We start from the raw sequence: 8,788 nt of genomic DNA on the forward strand, positions 1-8,788 counted from the left end.
CTCTTGCATCACCTTGATGTCATTGCCGTTTCAGGGAAACCACGCAATCAGTCTTTTACTGTGCCATTAGCAGTGCCATATGACAACCAAATAATGTACCATCAGTTCCTCTTTGCCTCAGCAGTCCTGTTAATCCTCTGAGAAAATTTGACATAACAATATACTGCACTCCAGAAGGTCTAACAATCACCACGACACAACAACCACAAGCATGTCCATGTCTGGGATCTACGGTACTCTTTATGGTCTCTGACCCACATCCCCAAGACCAGAGTCTACTGGTTAAGACTTCTCCCAAGAGGACCAGAGATCCCGCATGTCCAGTTCGCCTATATGCAAGCTATGGCTAAAGACTTTAAACCCTTATAAGGCCACAGAGGAAGTCCTGCACTGTCACGCTGGTATATTTTCTGACTCCTGATAAGGTGTATGAGGAAGGATGGCAAGACCCAAGAGGGAGAAGCAGCCTTCATTCTCATGAAACAAGCTCCTGCCCGAGCAGCATCTCTCTCTTCTCTTGACTACTCACAAACATTTCACCTTAATGTTTCCAGAAAAGCACTGCATTGACAGGAGGGGGAAAGAGGAGTACTGACGTACCACAGTTTGAAGCTGGACAACATAGAAACCGGACAAGCGGAATCTGTAATATATGGCAGCGCTTGCAAAGGAAATCACTAAAACCAGCCACATTATGATGTGTCATGAATTAAGAACAAACACAGACAACGGAGTAGTGGCTTGGAAAGAAGCCACTACAGGTTTCGCTTAGGCAGCAGTTGTCCTTCTTCTCTCCTGGATCGGCTGGAGCTTTCTTTAGGAGCCTTCCCAGCTTTGACAAAAGTCCAGCTGGAATAACCACATTTACTCAGGGCCTTCTTCATGTGCTGTTCTTCTGCCTCCCTGGCTGCTGTGTCTGTGGGGATGGTGTTCGCTCTGTGTTGTAGCGACCTGATGACGCCCACTTTGTGCTCCAGTGGATGACAAGAGTAAAACCTTAAATACTGATCCGTATTAGAAATTTTTTTCATTGATGTTTGGATTGCAGCAGTATGAGCTCTACTTTTCATGAGTGGCATGACCAGGGCACACCCCAGCAGTCTCAGGTCAATCTAGCCTCCAGTGCGCTGATGTCCAGATAATGGGTGCTGCAATAGAGTTTGTCTCCTACACCCTTAATAATTCATTTATAAGAACCATTTATCAGTCAGTGGGCCATTACAGGAATTGCACTTTCACACTTGTTTGTCATGCATTTCACTAGCTGGGCCCACGTCCTCATTTTAGGTTTGGGGCATTTTTAGTAGATAAAGGCGAATGGCTTAATTAATAATGGAGCCGTGGTTTGGGGAAGGCCTTGAAAAAAGGGGCGTGTGGGGCAGAACGAGGACGAACAGCTTGTAGAACCAGGGGATCATATATAGATAAGACCTGGGAGGGGCATGTTTGGAGGCATGGTCCTGCTCCTGAAATTTAGATAATTTATCTCCAATTAATTTGTCAGCCTATTTTGGAGGAAGGAAGGTTCAGGGTTTCAGTAGTCGTCATCATGGGCTCATCCGATTAGAATGAAAATAAGCAGTCATCAATCATTTGCAGGTTTTGTTGTTTTATTGTATAACGGATAAAGGAAAGAAAGACACACATGGACTGCTCTCTCTAAAAAGGACAAAGTATGATTTAAGTAACTCAAATGATACATGAACTCAGGAGACTCAAAGAGAAACTCACCTCAGCTGCCGCCCCATGTGGGAGTGAAGAAAGAGTGAGGGGTAGGTGAGTGCAGTCCTTATATAACGAGTGACAGGTGAGTGCGATTAAGGCCAAGCACCACACCCAATCAAAGGTGAGGAAAAGAAACAAGGTGCATCTGGTGAAGTGAATGTGCTGAAAGGTGAGCCTTTACAACAGCCGCCCCCATATTTCTACTGAGAAATATGTTCAAAGGATTAAAGATGCTCTTTTTCACGAAGCGGGGGCAGAGGAATCAGACATGCTACAGGTCTAATATAGGTTCAGGGGGTCGACCTAGAGGTCGACAATGCAGGCCAGACAGTTCAGGGGGCCGACCATGTAGCCAGCGGTTGCGGCAAAGCAGGTCCAAATGCCAACCGCGTGGGATGCAGCGGCAGGCCCAGACCTGCAGACCGTTGGGCAGTTTTGCAGGTGCTGGGGGCAATGTACGGGGCTTGGCAGAGGCAGGACCAAGTGATGCAGGAGCAGGCAGCGCCCTGACCACTGGCGGAATGGCAGCCACAGGCGGTGGAACTGGTGATAGTGGCACTGCCGGTGACGACATAGGTACTGCTGATGGTAGAGTATGAGGTGGCTGAATGAATTCAGAGCCATCAGCGGACACAAGGATGTGCTGGAGTGGTTCTCCTGAACCTGAACTGGAAGATGTGAACAAACATTGGGCATGCGTGGAACTGCTCTGGGGTTGGAAGTCTGTGATTGGACCTTGGAGTGTCCATCCTAAGCGGGTTTTGACTGCTGCAGGAGATCCAAATGGTCCATGTCTAACTGGTGCAATAGGCGTAATAAGGTGGGTATGATCAGAGCCTATGAGCAGTAGTGGAGCTGCTTTGTTAATGAAGGTTAATAGGATACCTTGAAGATGCTTGTATCGCCGTTGAAGAGAGGATACGGGGTAGGTGTGGTCTGAAAGTGCTAAGTGACTTGTAGCGAAGGCATTATTAATTGTGTAAGTTTTCTCTGGATGTGCGATGGGAGAAATCTGGAAACTTACACAAGAACCTTGAATGGTTTCAACTTCTTGATGGACAGTTCTGAGTGATAATTTTTCAGCTTTCCCAGTTAGGTGGAGATGCTTAGCTGCAGATGTCAGAAGCATGGTACGTTGGGAGCCATCATCAAGTATTGCATATGTTTCCAGGGTTCTTTTGCCATTACGCAGGAGCACTTTCACAACCTTTAATAGTACACTAGGACAATCGCTAGGTCTATCAAAGTACAGTGTCCTCACTACAGGATTAGTTTCAGTTCTAGGTCTCTGATTCACCTCACATAGGATCTGTAGATGTCTTTCCATGCAGGTGGCACATGCTTTCCTCAGATCACACTTCGCAGCCTGATGAGTTCTAGCACAACGCCAGCACCGTTTGTTTCTCTTTATCCAGTTTATTTTCTCATCCTTTGTCTTGTTAATGAACTCAGGGCACTTGCTAATGTGGTGTTCAGGTGAGCAGCAATATGCACATCTAGCCTTAGTCATTATGATTGGTTGTGCTGCCTGTACAGGATCGGATGCATTTGTTCCATGTAATATTGTTGTGAGTGGAGAGGTGTACTTATGGGCAGGTCGTGGCTGGTTAAAGGATGAAACAGGACTGTCCTTTCTTGGTTGACACTTGCATTCCATTTGCAACCAGGATGAGAACAAAGGTAAGTCATACATCATATCTCCTTGTTCCCTGTAAATGTGCCGTTTGAAGCGACTGGAATGCTCTGCGGGCAACTTTTCAAGTAGGCGATCGACATGGGAGCCACAATTTAGTTCTGTCTGTCCTTGATCACCCATAGTGGTAAGCAAGCCAACTAAAGCTTGCACACGAAGAGCAAAGTTGTCCAGAGTCCGACCATCACCTGCTCTGATAGGAGGAAGCTCCAGTATATTCCGTAGCTCTTTCAATGCTAGCTGTCTTGGTTGCCCATAACGCTCATCAAGAGCTTTGATGGCTTGAGTGTATGGGTCAGGAGCATAGGAAAAGGAAATAGCTAACCGTTTAGCTTGGTCTACTTTCAGGTGATCAAGAAGGACATGATATTTGAAATGCTCTGTCTCATGAGGGTCAAGCAGGTTAGTAAGGGCCATTCGTAACAGCCTATACTGGATTTCATCTTCTCTGGTAAGGTCTGGGAAAGAAGGACCCTCAAGTTTATACACATGTGTTCTAGTGCTAACAGGGTGACTAGAACTAGCAGTAATGGGTACCGAAGGTTTTTGTGCATGCAAACCATCAGATGTAGCTGGTTGCTGCTTTAAAGGAGGGTGCTGCCTTGGTTCTGGAATGCAAACGAGAGATTGAGCGGGGTCTTCATCTAGAGGAACAGCAGGTTGAACACATGAAATCTGGTGGGGACCTTGCAGTGGCGTGGCCAGGAAATTAAAAGGAGTCTCATCTGGTGTAGGAAAAACTGGTCTAGGCAAACCACTTGAAGGAACTGCAGCATCTAATATTGTTGAATTAGGGAAAGGAGGGCTAGCAGCCAGAACTGCACCAGAGTGACGGCTAACCTGGGGGGGCTGAGAGGGTGATTGACATGTTGCTGGATCAATCACTGGGAACTGCTCATGTTGCTGATGTGTTTGGGGAATGGCTTGTAAACCGCAAACAGAGGATTTGCTTTCATCAGAGACAATGTGAATTGAAGATCTGGAGGAACTGCGAGAATGGGGAGGAGATAACTGAATCATGATTTGCCTAATCTCCCTCATTGTCATCAGGAGTTCCCTCATCACCTCATCTTGATTGGTGGGTAAAGGAGCAGGCGATGTCTCTGGTTGTCTTTCTGACTCTCCATCAGGATCCTGCAGCCCATGTGTGTCTGTGTCACTATGCTGGCATTCTGTTTGACTCTCTGTATCACATCGAGCACTTCTACTTCCAGGATACTGAACGTCATACTGCTGCAGGTGGGCCGGAGGTCGACTATCACGACCGGAACGTCTCAAATCTTCGGTCAATGGCTGCTGTGAATCCATGACGCTGACGCTACTCCGGCTCGGAGGACCATATTTTGGAGGAAGGAAGGTTCAGGGTTTCAGTAGTCGTCATCATGGGCTCATCCGATTAGAATGAAAATAAGCAGTCATCAATCATTTGCAGGTTTTGTTGTTTTATTGTATAACGGATAAAGGAAAGAAAGACACACATGGACTGCTCTCTCTAAAAAGGACAAAGTATGATTTAAGTAACTCAAATGATACATGAACTCAGGAGACTCAAAGAGAAACTCACCTCAGCTGCCGCCCCATGTGGGAGTGAAGAAAGAGTGAGGGGTAGGTGAGTGCAGTCCTTATATAACGAGTGACAGGTGAGTGCGATTAAGGCCAAGCACCACACCCAATCAAAGGTGAGGAAAAGAAACAAGGTGCATCTGGTGAAGTGAATGTGCTGAAAGGTGAGCCTTTACAACACAGCCCCTTGGACCAAATCTAACTGAGCTAAATGAAAATTACATTTTTAGCATAGTGTCTAAATTGACGTATTTGCTTTTGTCTCTTATTGTGATTTGATTCAACTTTCTTGTATTGTAAATTGATATAATTTTCCTCCCTCTGCAAGCTTCGTTGTCTAAATGTATAGCCTTTTGTAACTCCTCTTTTGCATGCCTTGGAAATCTATGCAGCCTTTTTTTATAGACACACAGACCAGCTGCTTGTAAACAAATGCTAAATTTATGCAGACTGAATCTCATTGAAATGTCAGTCCTTTTTTTTTTACACAGAGGCTTTCGGGGTTTTGCAAACTCTCTGCCCAGCTGCTAACTTTGTAGTTCTCTAGAAAACCAAGAGAAAGTTAAGAGTGAAAAGGAGGTTGTGAATGCTCCACTCTAATATTTATGAATTGGTCTTTGTTGTGGTAAAGCCGGTAGGCAGACATGAATACAACATCCACCTCTGGAGCTGCAAGGTATTTGAAAGCTGAAAAATGCATGAGCGTTTTTACTGGTGGAAACACAGATTTCCCTTTGACGGATAGCATTTGATACCTCAACTCAAACGGAGGGTGTGGTTTCTGGAAGAAAATATGACTTTTGCCTATTATTATATATTCTTATAGGCTAATTCTGACTGGATGTGTGTGTCAGTCTGTTTGCATGCAGGTCATTGATGAATGTGTGAAATACAATCATATGTTAACAAACCCAGCCCTGCAGGCAGGGCACCAGGAAAAACCTCAGTGTCTTGTATTATCTGCATTAGTGATGTGCGAATCATGAACGAATTGTTCAATCGTTCAGTTTCTTAACAAAAACATTTCTGCTCTGAACTGGAAGAAAAAACCCTGAGTAGAAGCTCACATCAAGACAATAGGTCCTCAGTTCTGCTAACATGCTAACAGCACATTTGAGGTACTCACCCCCTCCCTTCCTGTGCTGAATCATAGTGTAAGCGAAGACTCTGTCACTACCCGATCCGTACCAGAAACCCGATCGGTACCCCGCATACGCGAAAGGTGTCTACTTCCGGTCGAAGCGTTTTACGGTAGTTACGGGTCAGAGTATCTGTTAAGATGTTAAGAATAATAAGTATCTCTTAAAATGTTTCCAATAATGAAGCATTTCAATATAATGCAGACAAAAACGAAAAATAAAAAGAGAGTTACGGATCAGGACTCCCCGATCCTTACTGCGCATGTGCAAAGTCGGGCCGTACAAATCGGGTCTACCTGTTCCGTACCGCGCATGTGCAGCGGTTTTCTTCTTCTTCTGTTCGTTTAATGGCAGTTTACTCCCCAGTATAAGAGGATACTGCCACCTGCTGACCAAGCGAATGAACCCTATTGTAAACTGAATTAGCGTCATTACAAACGTGTGTTAAATTTGATTTAGTGATAGTCGAGTGTGTTTATGCTTGTCTGTGTGGAGAGGATTGTTGGAATAGTGATGATGTCCGCTATCACTGTCAATTGCCAGTAAACACTTCATCTAGCTGCTGAATCTTCACGTGACATATTATAAAGTCTGTATTATTAACTCTGTCATTAGGCGCCATTCTTCTTATTTTACGGCGCTGTTGCTCAATCGGGGGACGCTCTCTGTTGAGGAGAAAAGCAAAAATTTGTTGCGGATACGGATTATCCATTGTTTAAATGTCCCGGTAGTCGAAAAGGAGGCAGAGCTGCTGAGAAATGCTAGGAGCTAACTGGGCGCTAACCGTGTCATTCAAATATATTGAATGTCGCAATGTTGGCGAAGAGAGGAAGTGACGTAAGATTTGAGCATACGTGGTACCGATCGGGTTTCCGGTACGGATCGGGTAGTGACACTACTCACCCCCTCCCTCCTGGCTCACAGCTTCTTCTTTTTCTTGGTTGACAACCAATGTTAAGGAGCATTACCGCCCCCTGGCACACAGCTCAGTGGACATTTAGATGAGAAAATATTTAACCCATTTGAGGAAAATACTAATAAAATAAAATAAAAAGAAATAAAATAAATGTTCCCTTTAGAAATCTTTTTGTTGCTCTGTAAAAATAGTTGTTTTTCTTTTTCAATCACTCATTTTAGCAGTAGGATTTACATGAAAAGAGAAACAAATTAAGTTTCAGTGAAAATGTAAATTTTTTGCACTCTCTGGTCGACTGACTCAGTGACTCAAATGACTCAAAAAATCAGATTCACTTTGGTGAGTGACTCATTCAAACTCGATTCAGTAAAAAGAATCGAATTTATCATCACTAATCTGCATAGTTTACTAAGTGATATAGTTAAAAGCAGCACATTCTTGCTTTAGTTAAACTTCAATAAAACAAAATGCAACACTCTCTAGGTGTCTTTCCCCAAAAAACCTCACAAAAAAGCATTAGAAAACAAACCTGCTCAACCAAATGGTTGAGCACGTAAGGCTTTTTCCATTGCTTGTTTCTTGGTGTGGTAGTTAATCAAAAGTTACATTTTCTTTATATGATTATTATGTGTAATTTTCAAATAATATCATTTATTTGGAAATACAGTACTGAGCAAAATTCTATAGTTAGCCTTCAGTTCTTTCCATTTTGCCTAGCACAGTCATTTTAACACTGTCATTTTCAAATGGTGTTACGTGTGCCACTGGTGGTACTGTAGTGGTACACAGGAAGTCTCCAATTTTAAAAAAAAAATTTTTTTAGATTAAGTAATATACCATTGTGAAGTTATGCAAAGACGACACGAGAGTTCTTCTTCTCTTTTGGGAGCCGGAGACAACCAGAAAACATCTCCCCGATTGAGTCCTCACGAATCCAAAGCTCCTGTTAGCCAGAAGAATGCAATCCACTTCTTCTGCGAGTGAGCGGTAATCCTCCGAGGCCAGCAACGAGGAGTTGACGTGGCTCCCATTGGTGCTGGCAACTGTCGGAGGAAGAGATGGGTGAAGAGAAATCCACTGTCATCTGTTCCTAGCAAGGACAGCGTGCTCTCCATGAGCTCGAGAGCGGTACCATCAGCCAGGTCCGAGTGAGAGAGGAGTTTCTCAGCCTTGGATTCAATAACTGAATGTCACATACACCACTCAAAACATATACAGACCTACACGGAGGTACGGCAAGCGGATTAGGACAAAATACCAAACTGACAGCAGGTTATCTACACTTATGTTAAAATGCTAAAGATGATAAAAGCCTGAATTTTGGGGGGTCTCTCTTACCATAGCAGTAAATCTGACTCTGCGCTTTGGGCAAAAGACATAAGTGAATGTCTAACTTTTGGCGAAGTAAAATTTGCGTGCCTGCAAAGTCCCATATTTGAACACACGTGAAAAAAAACCTTTAAATTGCAAAAGACAATGAGTGATGATTTCTGAATTTCTGAATTACACAAAAATGTAAAATAATGCACATAGAAATTTTTTTAACATGAAATTTGTGGTCATTTGTCATAAATAAAAACTATAATTGTCACGGTCCGAAGCTGCAGACCTTCTGAAGCTTGAGGAGAGGACCCGAACACAGATAAACGAGGCGTGAAACAGGATATTAACCAAAAACAAGCCGGTTTTTCTTGGCTGAATAAAAGGTACAAAACAATTGCATAAGGGAACAAGGGACACTAACTAAAATGG

General features: G+C 43.7%; 1 long non-coding RNA gene across 1 annotated transcript; it reads right to left on the reverse strand.

Annotated features, from left to right (window-relative positions):
• Positions 1-1,592: 1,592 nt before the first annotated feature.
• LOC113032827 (uncharacterized) lies at positions 1,593-3,139 on the reverse strand. The gene is made up of 2 exons (XR_003273938.2): positions 1,732-3,139; positions 1,593-1,659 (listed from the first exon to the last, which is right to left on the reverse strand). It is a non-coding gene; the product is annotated as an uncharacterized LOC113032827 (long non-coding RNA).
• Between the last annotated feature and the right edge of the window lie 5,649 nt (positions 3,140-8,788).

The sequence above is a fragment of the Astatotilapia calliptera genome, chromosome 11 (genome assembly GCF_964374335.1).
Source record: "Astatotilapia calliptera chromosome 11, fAstCal68.1, whole genome shotgun sequence".
In the NCBI taxonomy this organism is placed as follows: domain Eukaryota; kingdom Metazoa; phylum Chordata; class Actinopteri; order Cichliformes; family Cichlidae; genus Astatotilapia; species Astatotilapia calliptera.